Source organism: Passer domesticus, chromosome 8 (assembly GCF_036417665.1).
Source record: "Passer domesticus isolate bPasDom1 chromosome 8, bPasDom1.hap1, whole genome shotgun sequence".
NCBI lineage: Eukaryota > Metazoa > Chordata > Aves > Passeriformes > Passeridae > Passer > Passer domesticus.
The window spans coordinates 10,687,316-10,702,732 of NC_087481.1; the positions used below are offsets into that span (position 1 = coordinate 10,687,316).

General features: G+C 53.8%; 1 long non-coding RNA gene and 1 pseudogene across 1 annotated transcript; both read left to right on the plus strand.

Annotated features, from left to right (window-relative positions):
- Positions 1–15,417, plus strand: part of LOC135305589 (zinc finger protein 850-like) — a 652,086-nt pseudogene that overhangs the window by 453,271 nt on the left and 183,398 nt on the right.
- LOC135305822 (uncharacterized) lies at positions 3,183–4,321 on the plus strand. Its single transcript, XR_010366800.1, has 3 exons — positions 3,183–3,354; positions 3,603–3,752; positions 3,971–4,321. It is a non-coding gene; the product is annotated as an uncharacterized LOC135305822 (long non-coding RNA).

Consider the following 15,417-nt stretch of genomic DNA (forward strand, 5'->3'; position numbering starts at 1 on the left):
GAGGTGCAGATTGTTCTGGGGCTTTTCATGAACTGATTGTACTCTTGATTTAGATGGAGACTGTGGAATTGTTTTCAGATGTAGAAGTATCTGGACTGAAGACAGAAACAAACTCCCTGTCAGCCCATTTTCATCTTCTAGATCATTTTCAAGATGTCCTTGGGGGTGTTGGAATGATTATCACACAGCTCTCCACTTCTGGCTGCAGGCTCTGCAGATTGTTTCTCTGCATTCAGTCAGGCTTGCATTCCCTAAGAGTTCTTGGTAGCCTGTCATGTTTTCTTAGGGTAGAACAGTAACAATGAAAACCTTACCAATGGCACAACTGCCCAGCCCACAAGGAAAAGAAAAGAACAAGCTGTCAAATTCTTCAAATATTTGTCCTGCTTTGCTGCAAGTGTTGTGCTGCACACACAGTGTGGAAAGCTGCAGTTGGTGGCACACCTTGTGACAGAAGCTGCACCTCGTTCACCAGGAAAGGTTCTTGGAAAAAGCAAACAGGACTGAGGAGAAGATTCTGGAAAAACTGAAAGAGCTTTTAAGAAATTAAATGAAAATTGAAACAATTCAAGACGTTTTTCTCAATTTATTTTTATGCTCCCCTTTTCCATCTTGCACTAGTTGTCCATCCCATTAATTCCAAACAGATCTCACTTCTAAGATCCATGAGTTGGCAAGTTTTAGACATTTTAAGATAGCATGACCTACACACAGTTTGGCTTCCCCTGTTTTTCTTGGAAAGCAATGTTGGAGAGGTAAGTGCAGTGTTTGTGTCAGGTACAAATTCTGCATTCAGGGAACACGCTCTGAGAGTGTTTCACCCTCAGCAGGGACAATGCACAGCAGGGACCGAGGGGATTCCTGAGCCACTGTGCAGGAGTCCAGACTCTGGCTCTTGGCTGAACTTGGCAAAGTTCCCGTGTTTGGACAGGCTCAGGGGCTGCCCTCGGGGAACGTGGGGCTCGGGGCGGGGGCGAGCGGGCAACGGACAAACGGACACGGGGACAAACGGCCCCGGAGCTTCAGTTGCAGCAGCGGCAGCAGCAGCAGCGGCAGCAGCAGCAGCGGCAGCGGCAGCAGCAGCAGCGGCAGCAGCAGCAGCAAGAGAAAAAACTTTAGATTCCGTTCTCCTCTCCCTCTCCCTCTCCCTCCCCGCTGTCCCGTACCTCTCCCTCTCTCCCTTTCCCGGTCTCCCCTCCTCTCCCCGCCTCCCTCTCCTCGTGCCGGGCCGGGCCATGCCCCCGGCCCCGGGCGGGGCTGCCCCGTGCCCGCCCCCGGCCGTCCCACCGAGGTCTGGTCCCAGCCCGGCTCTGGCCGTGCTGGCGGTGGCGCTGCTGGGCGGGGTTCAGTGCCTGGGGCGGCATCGCCGGCTTTTGGCTCCGCCTGGCCCGGCCCCGGCCCCGGCCCCGGCCCCGACCCCGGCCCCGACCCCGACCCCGGCCCCGGCCCCGGCTCCTCCCGGGGCCCGCGGAGGACACACGCGGCGCGGCCGCTCCCGCCGCCTCCGCTGCGGCTTGCCCCGCCCGAGCTCCGCCGCTCGGCAGCGCAGCCCCCGGCCCCGCGGCTCCCGGGTCGCGTTCCAAAGAGCGAACGCCGGGGGATGGCCGGGCCGGGGCGGGTGAGGGGCGCTCGGGGGCCGTTGCTGGCCCCGGGCCGAGAGCTGACAGCCGCGTCCCGCCCGCAGGGAAGGCGCAGGAGGCCCTGCAGGAGCAGTACCGGCTGGGTTCCCTGCTGGGGTGCGGCGGATTCGGCAGCGTCTTCGCAGCAACGCGGCTCTCGGACGGCGCCCCGGTGAGCGGTGGGGCCGGCGGCGGGCGCAGGAGGAGGGGGCGCAGGAGGAGGAGGAGGAGGATGGTGCTGGGCAGGGCGGGCGTTGAGCTCAGCCCGCTGCTCCCCTTGGCTTGCAGGTGGCCATCAAAAGGGTGCCACGGAACCGCATCCGGCACTGGAGCGAGCTGGTGAGTGAGCCGGGACAGCGGGAGAAGCCGGGCCGTGCCGGGCGGGGATGAGCCGAGCCCCGGCAGGGTGGGAGCCGCCAGGACGTCCCGAGGGAGAGCGGGCGTGGGGCCAGCGCAGGGCGCAGAGCATCCCGGGCTGGCTGAGGGCTTGCCCAGCCCTGGCACAGCATCGGCCCCACTGACGGCATCGTGCTCCTCCCGCAGCCCGACGGCACCAGCGCTCCCCTAGAGGTCGTGCTGCAGGACAAGGTGTCCACTGGCTTCCCCGGTGTCGTCCAGCTGCTGGAATGGCTTGAGCTCGCCAGCGACATTGTGATGGTGCTGGAGCGGCCAGAGCAGTCTCAGGACCTCCTGCATTTCATTCAAGCATGGGGGTTCCTGCGCGAGGAGGTGGCGCGGCAGCTGTTCCGCCAGGTGCTGGAGGCCGTGCGGCACTGCACCAGCTGCGGGGTCCTGCACCGCGATATCAAACCAGAGAACATCCTGGTTGACCTGGCCACCGGGCAGGCCAAATTGATTGACTTTGGCTGTGGCACCTACCTGCAAGAGACAGCCTACATTCGCTTTGCAGGTGAGCCTACACAGGACTGTGCTCCTGCTCCTGGCATCTCACGGCCCAAGATCTCACAGCCCAAGCTGGGTGTGGCAGCGGGGATTCTCCCTTTTGCTGCCACTCAGGGGACTGAATCTGCAGCTGAGTTGCTTTAGAGCAGGGCTGGGTGGGGAGCCATCTTCCAGCCCTGCTGGCAGCCTTTGCCCACCACTGTGCCCAGGACTGGGGCTGGGCTGGGGCAGCCAGCCTGACAAAAACAGTCGTGGGTCAGGGTAGCAGAGAGGGAGGTCAGAACCTGTGCCCTAGCTGGTTTGGTGTGCAGGCAAGAGGAAGGGCTTGGACTGCTCCACTTGCCCTGTTTGTCTTGCCTTTATAATATGTTTGGGGCAATGCAGACAGGGAGAATGAGGGCATGGTTTTTCCCCAGCACGCAGTGGGTATTTCCTTTGCATGTCATGGTCAGGCCTAGCCAGGGCTTCCACTGTCCCCTTCCCACACCAGTGGCTTCTTTTGCAATCCCAAGTTTGTACACCAGTCCCAGATGCTGGTGAGAGGACAGTGGTCACCCTCTGTGCCACTGATGCAGCCCCCACACACCCAGGGATGCTGGGGCCAGGCTCTGGGAGCAGCAGCATCCCCCTGCTGAACTCCATCTGTATTCCACAGGAACACCATCATACAGCCCCCCGGAATGGACCCGCTTTGGCTGGTACCATGGCGAGCCAGCTACCATCTGGTCCCTGGGCATCCTGCTGCATGAGATGGTCTGTGGGAAGATGCCTTTCAGGAGGGGCTGGAACTTCAGCTGGGGCCAGCTCTCACTGCCACAACGGCTCTCTCCAGGTGAATCCTCTTCTCTGGGCATGGGTGCAATACCAGTGCTGGGAGACAGCAGCGGGCTCGGGAGCATCCCGTTCTGGCAGCTGCTGAGGAGGTGGCACATGTCCTGCTCTCCCCCAAAACCAAGAATTGATGGGAAAGTTCAGGCCCAGCTCTGAGCGCATCCAGCATGGCCTGGGCATGGGAATAGTGGGGCAAAGCAGACAGGAGCCTTCTCCAGCTGACGGGCAGTTTCTGGTTTCTCTCCCCAGAGTGCCAAAATCTGATTGGGTGGTGTTTATCCATGCACCCCTTGGCCAGACCCTCATTAGAAGAGGTGTTCTGTCATCCTTGGATGCAGGATATTCATCTGCCCTAGAAGAAGGGAGAGAGCCACAGGCACACTGTGCTGCAGGGCCCTGGTAAGTTACAGCTGCACACATGCCTTGGCAATGAGAAGCAAAGAAAGCCAGCCCGTGTCACTGCACCAGGGTCATGGGATGGGAACACGCAGCCCTTGTGCTGGAGCTGAGCTGCTCTGCCCATCGTTGGTGGCTGCCATCCAAGCAGGTTTTGCTTGTCCTGGTTCCCTGACAGCTGGGGCCCTGGGCAGAGCCCTGACAGCCTGGTCTCACCCCAGGGAAGGAGAAGGAGCCCCCAGAGAAGCTGTACCGGGGGAGGCTGCTGCTGCAGGAGACAGCGAGGATGACATGAAGGATGACCTGAAGGATGACAACCTCTTCCTCAACCTGGCCACCAGCAGTTGAAGGTGATGCACTTTGATTGTGGCACCTTCTTCAAAGCCAAACTCCACAGAGAATTTGCAGATGGGTCCACACCTGGGGAAATGCTCGCAGATTTGGGCATTGCCCAGCCTGGCTGGGAAGCAAAGGTTCCCCCTTTGCTGAGGCAGACGTAGCTGATCCTTTGTTGTTTGTTTTTCTAGAGGAAGCATTCTGGTTGGTCCAGTCTGGATCAGGAAGTTCTTGGGAGCAGCTGTGGCGTGGATGGGCCGTTCCCTTGGAGCAGGCTGAGGACATCGTTTGGGACCAGCTTTTTTTCCAGCCATGGATGGCATGAGGTGGGTCCCTGTCTGCTTGGCAGGGCGGGATCAGAGCTTTTGGGAGATGGCAGCGAGCACAGGAGCATCCTGCTCTGGGCAGCTGCTGAGCAGGTGGATGTGCCATGGCTGGCTGCAGGCTGGACACATGTCCTGCCCTCCTGCCCTGCTCCCAAAGGCAGCACTGATGGGCAGCTCTGGGCACAAGTCTGGGCATGGCCAGCACAGCCTGGGCACCACGGGCAGCTGGGACAAGGGGACAGGAGCCTTCAGCTGACGGGCAGTTTCTGCTTTCTCTCCTTGCAGCCGGGCTCTGCGGATGCTGAGGCTGCTCTGGGCTCTGCCAGGGCTCTGCTGGAGCTCAGCACGGGGCCGGAAGAAATGGTGTCACCAAAGAAGAAATGGTGTCACCTGCAGCACAGACTCGCTTGAGCATTTTGGCAACACAGCTCAAGTTTGCAGAGTGTACACCTCCAAAGGAAAACATGACACCTCCCAAAATTTAAACTTGTTCAATACCTTCTGAAATGAAATCAATCTGGGATGACTCCAAATGACATTTTTTCGCTTGCTCAAGCTGTAGCTCAGCCCTTCTCTGAACAGTTCTCTCCCCCACCTGTCTTTTACTTCTCAACTGCTCCCTTTTTTCCCCCAGTGAATTCCCAGCCCGTTGCTGTCTGCATCACTCAGTGGCCTTCCTTGTTGCCCATGACCACAAGGAAGGCCAAGCCCCAGGTTTAGGGACTCATGCTGTCACTGGCTGAGGAGCAGCAATGTTTCAGAGGTCCAGTGGCATTTTAGTGTCATTCAGAGCCACTCTCCAGCCCTCAGCTCTCCTCACTGCTGAGTTCCCATTCCCTTCATCCTTGCAGCAGGATGAGCTCTGTGAATCCCCTTGAGCCTCCCCACTTTTCCCAGCCGATGCACGCACCTCACTTAGGCTGAAGCTGAAGCTTCTCTGTGTCCTCTGGCACTCCAGTCCAGTCCCCTGTGTGGGGAGCCCCAGCCCCAGAGCACAGCACACAGCAGTGCAGTCCGGGCTGGAGCAGCTGCCCTGCAGCCCTGGCTTGGCTGTTTGTGGCAGCTGAATGGTCCCTGTTTCCAGCTGTCCCTGCAGGATGGCCCCAGGGCAGAGCCCAGCCGGGCTCCCACTGCAGCCCCTGGAGCTTGGGGCAGACAGTGCTCCCAGAGCTGAGGTTCATGGGGAGCACCCGGAGCTGTGCCTCGCACTCAGTGTTGGCAAGTGTTGTGTTCTCATCTCCTGCAGCCTGAGGGGAAAACAACCTGTGCTGCCAGGCCAGCACTGCCCCTCTGGGCAGGGACAATGCTGAATGGCTTTCCCATTCCAGAGGATCCTGCACTGAGCCTTGGCAGGGCCTGGCAGGGCTGGAGCCGGGTCTGGCCTGCTGTCCAGGACTCGCTGCCCACGAACCACCCCCACCCACCACGCTCCATCCTCTAGAGACAGAAGGGTCTGTGTGTGCCAGGGGCTCTTGGATGTCTCTGTACCAAGGGACAGAAGGGTCTGTGTGTGCCAGGGGCTCTTGGATGTCTCTGTACCCAGGGACAGAAGGGTCTGTGTGTGCCAGGGGCTCTTGGGTGTCTCTGTATCCATGGGTATGGGATGAACACGGACAGTGAAAGTGTCAATCACTTTGCTTGCACACTCCTTCCTTTGTACACAAGACAAATCCATGCACACCCCCACATATTGGTATATTAATAGGATAGGGATGGATAGAGATTTCCCACAGAGCTCTAACTTTGGCATAACTCACCATTTAACTGGTGGCCAGGAGATTTTTTTCCCAGCTTTGTGTGAGAAGGTGTCCCAGAGCTGAAGGAGCAGCATTCAGAAGCAGTTTCAGGATTTCTAGGTAGGAAGTGGAGCTCACAACCATCCATATAACTCACCATATTCATTGGGATGGGCTGCTGCTTCTCTAGGAATATGGCCCAATGCAGACATGAGACTTGGAAAAATCCCAGCTCTCTGTGGGCTTGTGCAAAAGGGGGAGCAGCACAAACACTTTGTGCCTGCCTGGGGGCACAAGGTCCAAGGAGCTTTGGTGGCAGAGGGTGACCTGGGCTGGTGGCAGGTGAAGTTCCATTCCATGACATCTCAGAGTGGCACAGGACAAAGGTCCAAGTACCCCCAACCCCACTGATGAAGTCCTTGGAGTGCTGCACATCCTCTAGGAAAAGCTGCTGTCACACAATCCATTAGGATTTATAACTTTCATTTGCAACACTTTAAATCCAAATTTCAAACTGCAATATTTTTACACTCAAGACACAGTAATGCATAAATGCATAATAAATCTTTCAATTTCCTATTGATTCAACCACAATTTAAAATAACTTAATATTGCAAACAAAACCCAGAATCTTTTAAAAAAGTGATGTTGATGTCAGTAAGATAGATCCATGCCAAAGTAACTGAGTTCTCTTTTTAAAAATACCAGTTACCTCTTAATCCAAAGTTAGAAAAGATTTTCACTACACGTTTGTTTTTTGGTTTTATATTTCATATTTTTTTCTTTTTTCCTTTTTTTAACAGAAAAATCATCCTAAAAAGGAATGTACAGCAAAAAGAGAAACATTTCTGATAAACAATGAAAATGTAGGCTCCTCCTCTGTTTACTTTTCTCTGGATACCCTGAAGAAAAAAATCTAGCAGATATGAGCAGAGGTCTGAAGTGTTTCCTTTGGACTGTGCTGGAGTTCAGCACTGCTGACATCCTGATCCAGTCAAGAGCTGCAGAATTCTTTTGCACATTTTGAACTCTGTGGTTGTAGGCACAGCACCTGCAGTGCCGATGCAGCAATGCACATGAATAACTCTGTTATTCCCTCTCAGAATTCGGGCTCTGCCCCAGCACGAGGTGCTGCAGCCCTTTGCTCCTGGTTCCCATGTGGAGCAGCTCCCTTCCTGCTGGCTGAGCTGCTCAGGCAGAGCCCAGCAGCTCCTGGCCCTGCAGGGCTGAGGCTTTTCCCCATTGCTGGGCACAGACTGATGGAGCAGCACTGCTGAACACGGGCACACAGAGGGACCAGGAGCAGCTGCCTTTGGCCACCTGAGGCTCCAAGGCCCAAACTCTGAGCAGCCAGGGCTGGAAGAGACTCGCAGGCTCCCTGGTGGCTGTGCTGCCCCACTTGTGCCTGGCTCAGCTTTGCTTGGGGCAGAGGGAGAAGAAGGGGCAGCTCCCTCCCAGCCCAGCCCAGGGACCCCTCCAGCCCTGGGACTTGGGGCACTGTCAGCACCTGCTGCTCCAGCCACCGCTCCTGCTGGCCCTGACAGCAACACCCAAACTGGGGCTGATCCCGAGGGAGCAGCAGCAGGGCCTGGATCTGATCCCTGACTCTGGGGACGGGCTGGACAAATGGCCCCACAGCAGCAGCAGCAGTGCATGGAGCTGACTTTCAATGTCGCCTTGACTTTTTAAGATTTTCTAAGTGTTCTGATGTTTGCATTCTTGTACCAAACTTTCTCACACACTTTCTGTAAACAACTTATTGTTTTGCATTCTTTTATGGAGGAGGAGAAACTTGATGGACTGTTTTTTTGTCCTTGGAGAGGTGGCACTTTCACCCTCCAATCCACTGTCACCTTTGGAAATCTATAAATGTTGGAGTGAAAAAATAAACTTTTCCTTTTTCCTGCCTTGAGAGCAACAGCGTCTCTGCGTCATGTCGTCTTGTGTCCTATAGTGACATTTCAGCACAGCCCCTGCCACTCTTCATTCCCATTTGCAGCGGTGTCACAGCAGCCTGAGGCACCTGGGAGCCCCCAGTGCCAGCAGGGACTTGAGATGGCAGCCCTGGGCTCCTGGAGATTGTGCAAGGAACAGAGCTGGGGACTCCCTGTCCATGGGGGGATTCCAGATGGAAGAGACTGCTGTGCCCAGGCAGCTCCAAGGCCACAGCAAGGAGGGTCTCGACCACTGGATCTGTGCCAGTCCCACAGTCCTGGGCAGCAGCCACTGAGCCCTGGGGGAACAGAGGGCACAGCAAGAGGGACAGACCCAGGCAAGGTCAGAGACTGGAGAGAATCAAGACATGAGAGCAGGAACAGCTGCTCCATTGCACTCTTGGAGAAAGCTCCTGGCTGGTTCAAAGTGCTGAAAGGCTTGAAGGGCAGAGAGGAGGCCACAGCAAACACTGCTCCTGTTTCCACACCGTCCCCTCTGCGTGTCCCAGAAGGAATTGGATGGACTGTGTTCTTCTCTCCAAGTCGTCTCCTTCAGAATGAGCAGCTTAGCACCAGCAGCTGAAGGAGCTGAAGCCTCAGGCCAAAAGAGCTGAGCAAGAGGAGACTTTCTGAGCAAATGAGTGCTGCTAACATGGACCTAGCTGAATTCAGCAGATAGAATCACGGAATCACAGAATCCTTTCTGTTGGAAAAGACCTCTGAGCTCATCCAGCCCAGCTGTTCACCCAGCAGTGCCAAACCCAGCACTAAACCACGTCCCTGAAGTGCCAAAGCCTGGACAACAGCCCTGAGTGAGGCCTGAACAGCAGACCCTGAGCCATAGGTGGCCTCTGGATGAACCTTCCAACCAAAGGCTATCTTTGTATCTGCTCACTGATGAAATATGCATGGTCATTGGCACTGTGATAGATGTAGCCACTCCTTAGTGACACATGTATTGATCTTTTTGTATTTGCAAGCCAGACAGGGCCATGAAATCTGACATCTGGCCTTGTTTGGGGCTGAAGGATCAAAGTCACCTCCCTTGGTTCCTCCTTGGGCCCTGGACAGGCTTTGGGAGGGACCCAAGAGGAGGATGAAACCAGATGTTCCCACACTAGAAGTGCTGTCAGTTAGTTCATTCAGCACTGTCAGAGCTGGGCCCTCTCCCAGCGAGGTTGGAGCCTCAGCTGTGGCTGGAGGCACCTGCAGGAATTCCCAGTGTCCAGGAGTGGCTCTGCAGCCCTTGGCTGGGACAGCTTCCCCCAGCTGCTGTGTGGATCTGGGGGATGGTGAAGCCTGAGGGGAACTGGTGCTGGATCTTTCTTAATCACTGCAGGCAATCTTTGGTGGTGATGGTTGGGTGCATTACTGAGCTGCTCCTTTTGTGATTCTTTGCTGCTTTGAGGTGCAGTAAATGACACTGATTCCTTCAGTTGGAGTCTGTGTCTTTGGTGCTGACCCTGCCCACTGGTAAAACAAAACTGGCAGAGTCTGGCCAGATCACAGCAAAATGTCACTTGTTAAATGTAAATGTGAGGAATCAGTGCCATCAGAAATTCCCAGATGGGAAACCCTTCCCTGGAGTTGGCTGGCTCTGGAGTGGGCTGAGGTCGCAGCACTGTGTGAGCAGTGGGGCAGTTGGTTAAAAGAGGATAAACTCCTGGATGTCTTAAAATGCATCCAAAAATTGCATATGGGAAAGGAAAAGAACTTGTGGGCTTGGGCAGATGAGGATGGATTTTGTTAACAGCAGATTGGAAACAGCACCAACAAAAGGAAAATTGTTGTTGGAATGCTCCCACATAGAACAACAGTAGAAGATTTTAATCTTGAGCTCAGGTTCATTTGTGCAAGTGATACTAGTAACACTAATAGTAATACTAATAGTAATACTAATACTAGTAATAAATATAACACAAAAATTTATATTTATATGTGTATAATTAAAAATGGATACTGTGAAATAAGGCTGACACTTGTAATATGTCAGCTTTGGTTGCTCACTGTAACACTAAATACCCTAGAGAAAAGGACTAGCCAAGACCCAGCTGTCAGTGGTAAACTTTGTGAGATAAAGGAGGAAGGGATGAATCAGGCTATTTTTATAGGATTTGCTGATACTGTGATGGGGAATGCTTTGTCTGTTACTGTGAAAAATGCAATTATTTAGTCTGCTGGTTTTTTCATATCCCAGACAATCCACAAGCTGCAGGATTGGTTGAATGGGTGTAGGGGTTATTAAAAGAGCAGTTGACAAAATGAGGAGATGGGAACCTGTCCCCATGGAGACCCCATCTCCCAGATGTGCTCCATGCCCTTAACAGTGGCCCACTGGGGAAATAGAAACCCTGTGGCTGTGCACAGCTGCACCCAATTTGCAACTACAACCAGGGGCATTGAGGCTTGGACTGCCAGGGAAATTGTTCTGGGTGTGATGGCCCCTGGCAGGGCCAGCCCAGAGGCTGCAGGGCTGGACCTTCATGCCTTGGAATTAATTAGCATAAATCAGAAGCAAATGAGAGTTATAAATACCAAAACAGTAATTCAGATTCCTCCAGGACACTTTGGTTTGATAACTGCTCACTGGAGCTTGGCCTTGGAAAGTGTTCATGTGATGGGAGGAGGAACTAATGCAGATTTATCAAGGAAAAATTAAAGGAATTGTGTTAAAAATAGTGAACAAAATTGGATTATTCAACTACAGAATAGCACTATAACTGATATTGTCAGTTTTTAAAACAATTGGAAAAAAGGACATCCACCTCAAATCACTGCTGTTAGTAAAGATAAAGGGTTTGGATGCAGCAGTCCTAATAATGGAGCCAGAGTGTAGCTCCAGAGGCCAAAAGGCCCTCCTGAGGCAGCTGAAGGAACAGCTCTGGGGAAAGACAGCACTGTTTGAATCCTGAAACCTGGGCACGAACAATGGGAATATGTCCCTGCATCCAAGTGTTCTGTGTGAGAACAAGGAAATATTACAGGAGATTGTTTTAGGCACCCTGCCAGACCAAATCTCTTTGTTTGCCTCAATGGCCCCTTTGGAAAATGCTCTGATCCACAGGGCTCCCTGTGAAGGCTGCTGTGACACTGAGGGACTTGCACACAAATTCCATCCAGGAGCCTGGGTGCCCTCAGGGACTGGGACCCGGCCCCCTTCCAGCCAAAGGGGAAAGGGCCCCACCAAGCCTTGTTAGCCACAGACAACATGGTAAAGCTGAACAGCAAAGGACCTTGGAGGCATTATTCTGGAATTAACACAGTGCCAGCTCCATGAACGACAGAATTATTGTTCCTAACCCAAATGAGACTGAGGAAAAAGAATGAGTAACCTTGTCACTGAAGTACTGCTGATGTCTGTAAGCTGTGTCTTGAGAGTCAGCCAGAATCTTTGTTTGCCACAAACACCTTTAGAGTTTCACCAAGGATTAGTCATTAAATTCTTATGAGAATGTAAAGATCAAAGTAGCCAAAATACTCAATGTAACTAATTTCTGGAAATGTTCTCAACTGATGTTGGGAGGAATGGGGTTCCTTTGGAGGGCCCAGGGAGGAGCCCTGGATCCATCAGCAGCCCACAGTGGGAAATAGGAAATCAGACCTTTGGTACCAGGAATGGGAGTTGCTGGGTCTGTGGAGACTGCCCATAAAAAGCTTCCTAAAGGATGGTTTGGGTCCTGTTTCCAGGCAATGCTGATGCCTCCCTTGAGAGTCCTTCAGCAACAATCACAAGGAAGAGTTGGGGCCAAGAGAACATTTTCCACCCAAGGAGTGCCTTTGTTCTCAGAAAACCAGATTCTGTCTCCCCCTGTGCCTCATGTGCGCTGCCCTGTCCTGTGGACATTACAGTAAAGATATAAATTGATTATTAGAAAAAATAGCAAATGATCCTGTTAAAATATCCAATAGTACATCGCAGGAGCTCCAACAAACACAAATGGGGCTCTACAGAACCACACAGCCTGGGATTATCTGCTTGCTGGCCAGGGAGGAACCTGGGCTCTCATGGGACAGGAATGTTGCACTGCTATCTGATGGGTTTGAGAAACAACAGTCAGGAATCACCTTGACAGAAAAGGCAGTAGAAGAGTGGCAACAAGAAGAAAATTATTTTTGGTGGCCTTGGCTTCATGACTGCCAAATTGGAGGCTGCTGTGTAATGAATTTGTGGCAGTCACTGTCATCATTGCAGTGTGAGCACTTGGTGTGTTATGATTTCATGTTAGAGTTGTTGTGACACTGTGCTGGAAATGGAGTACTGAGACTTCTCTAAAAAGACACAGTTTCAAGAAAAAAGGGGCATTTGACAAAACAACAGAGAATAGCAACTAATTAGGGCTGTTTTAAATGGAATGCGAATTATAGCTCTGAGTAATGAACTTGAACAGCACTTAATTGAAGAACAAGAGGCAATGACTTTATGCTTAATATCTAAATCTAAACTGTGTTATAAAGGTTATAGTTCATCTGCAGGTTAAAGGACCCAATTGAAGTCCTGAGTCCTCAGCACCAGGCCCTGACTGAGGCCTGAACAGCAGGCCCTGGGCCAAAGCTGACCTCTTGATAAACCTTTCAACCAAAGGTTATATTTGTACCTGCTCATTAATGAATCATTTTTAGCAGTATGATCTCTGTATCTATTCATTGGTGAAATGTGGATTTATCTTAGTGTACTTAAAAATCAGACAAGGCCCCATCTGGCCTTGTTTGGGGCTGAATGGTCAAAGTCAGCTCCCTTGGTTCGTCCTGGGCCCCTGGCCAGGCTTTGGGAGGAACCCAAGAGGAGGATGAAACCAGATGTTCCTGCACTAGAAGTGCTGTCAGTTTGTTCATTCAGCACTGTCAGAGCTGGGCCCTCTCCCAGCGAGGTTGGAGCCTCACCTGTGGCCGGAGGCACCTGCAGGAATTCCCAGTGTCCAGGAGTGGCTCTGCAGCCCTTGGCTGGGACAGCTTCCCCCAGCTGCTGTGTGGATCTGGGGGATGGTAAAGGCTGAGGGTAACAGGTGCTGCATCTTTCTTAATCTCTGCTGCAGTCTTTGGTGCTGATGATTGGCTGCATTGCTGAGCTGCTCCTTTTGTAATTATTTTCTGATAATTATGTGTTTTACTTTTGTAATTTTTGCAGATTTACCTTATATAAATGACACAATTCCTTCAGTTGATGTCTGTGTCTTTGGTGCTGACCCTGCCTACTGGCAAAACTGACCCTGTGGGCTCCACAGAACCAAGGGGCCCTTGTGACGCTGCAGGGCCTTGGGTGACCTGGGGACTATGGTGACCCTGTGGTGCTTCATAGAACCAAGGGGCCATTGTGACACTGTGGGACGTCATGGAACCATGGAGCCCATTCTGACACTGCGGGGACTCGTAGGGACAAGGGTCCATTATTTTCCTCTCCTTGGCACTGCCCAGTTCAGCCTTTCCCTGCCCAAGCCCAGCAGAGCAGCAGAGTCAGGTCTGGCCCTGCAGCAGGAACTGGCGGCACTGGAGGTCAGGGACAGCCACTCTGGGTCTGGAATGCTCAGCAGATGCTCAGCTCGGGCAGCTCCTGCAGCCCCAGGGCCAGCCCCGCTGCCCAGCCCAGCAGCAGAGTTGGCCCCGGGGCTCCTCAGGCAGCTCCTGCTGGCCCAGGGACAGGCCAGCCTCTTGCCAGGGCTCCTCTGCACACCCACGGGCTCCTGCTCTGCTCCTGGCCCATGATAGCTGCTCCCAGAGCCTTTCCCAGGGGAACACGTCTGTGCTGGCCCCAGCAGCCATTGCTGCAGCCCCTGCCCTGCTGCCCAGAGCCCCGAGCTGGGGCTGCTGCTCTGCAGAGCACGGGGGCTGTGCTGCCCGGGGCCCTGGGCTGCCTCTGCTGGGCTCTGCTGCTCAGCCTGGCACACAGAGGCAGCTGATGGTGCTCCCTGCACTGACCCCCTCCCACACAGGCTCTGCGGGACCATGGAGGGGGCTCAGAGGTGCCTGCCTTGTGCCAGGGCTGCCAGAGGGGCTTGGGGCTGCCCTGGATCCTCCTGGGGGAGTTCCCTGAGGGTCAGAGCAGGCAGTGCCCAGACTCCTTTCCCTGGGCCTGCTGTGTCCCTGGGCTGCAGAGCTCTCCTGGCTCACAGCAGACATTCAGTCCTGGATCTCTGGGTGACCCCAGCCTGGCCAGGCCTGTGCCCAGTGAGCTCCACTGCCTGCTGGTCGCTGGCACACCCTGTCCCTGCAGGAACCCTACAGGTTCTCCTGGCAGCTCCCAAGGCCCTCCAGACAAACCTTCCCCTGCCATCAGCCCTGGCACAAGCAGCAGAGCCCCAGGAAGGTTCAGCACAGACCATTCAGCATCTGATGGGCACTGGCCACCAACAAGCAAAACCTGACCCAGACCTGAGTCCCCTTCAGGCCCCAGTAAGACCCTGATCTCATCCCACTGAGCCCTGGGAGAACAAGGAACACACGGAGCCTCTTGAGAGTCCTGAGAGTGACTCTGGAGGGGAGCAAAGCCTTCCTGCCCTGCGCTCAGGAGATGCCCTTTGCTGGTGGAGCTGCTGTGCTGGAGCCCAGCTGTGTCCCAGCAGTGCCCATGGCCTGTCCCTGCCTGAGGGCACAGCACGGACACGCAGCAGGACAGTGACCAAGCTGCCAGAGCACTCTGGCCTTGCACCCACAGCAGGGCTGGCAGGGAGAGGGTGGAGCTGGGCAGAGCAGATGTGGAAAGAGGCAGGGCCATTGTCCCTGGCCGTGCTGCTGTGCTGGGAGCCACTTCCCTCCACCTCTGCTCACAGGCACTGCCCCTGCAGAGCCAGAGAAGGGCTGAGGAAATGCCTTGGACAGACAGGTCAGGTCAGGCACTTGTTTTTATTTAAATGTCAAAGGAACAAGCCTCTTGCAAGTCTTTCTGTTTCAAAAGAAAGGTAGATATCAATATAGAAATGCTAAAAGTAATACTACAGTATTTTGTAAGAAACATTACAACAATACAAATAGTCCCCATAATAAGAAATAGACAAATAGGGGGGAAAAGGCTGAGATTGTAAGAGTTACATTCTGAAGGCTATGCAGCAGAAAAGGGAATTTATTGCTTTTGAAGATACAGTCACCAGTTTTCTCAGGGAATCCTTGAGCTCCTGGTTCCTCAGGCTGTAGATGAGGGGGTTCAGGGCAGGAGGCACCACTGAGTACAGAACTGACACTGTCAAATCCAGGGATGGGGAGGAGAGGGAGGGGGGCTTTAGGTAGGCAAATGTGCCAGTGCTGAGGAACATGGTGGCCACGGCCAGGTGAGGGAGGCAGGTGGAAAAGGCTTTGTGCCGTCCCTGCTCAGAGGGGATCCTCAGCACAGCCCTGAAGATCTGCA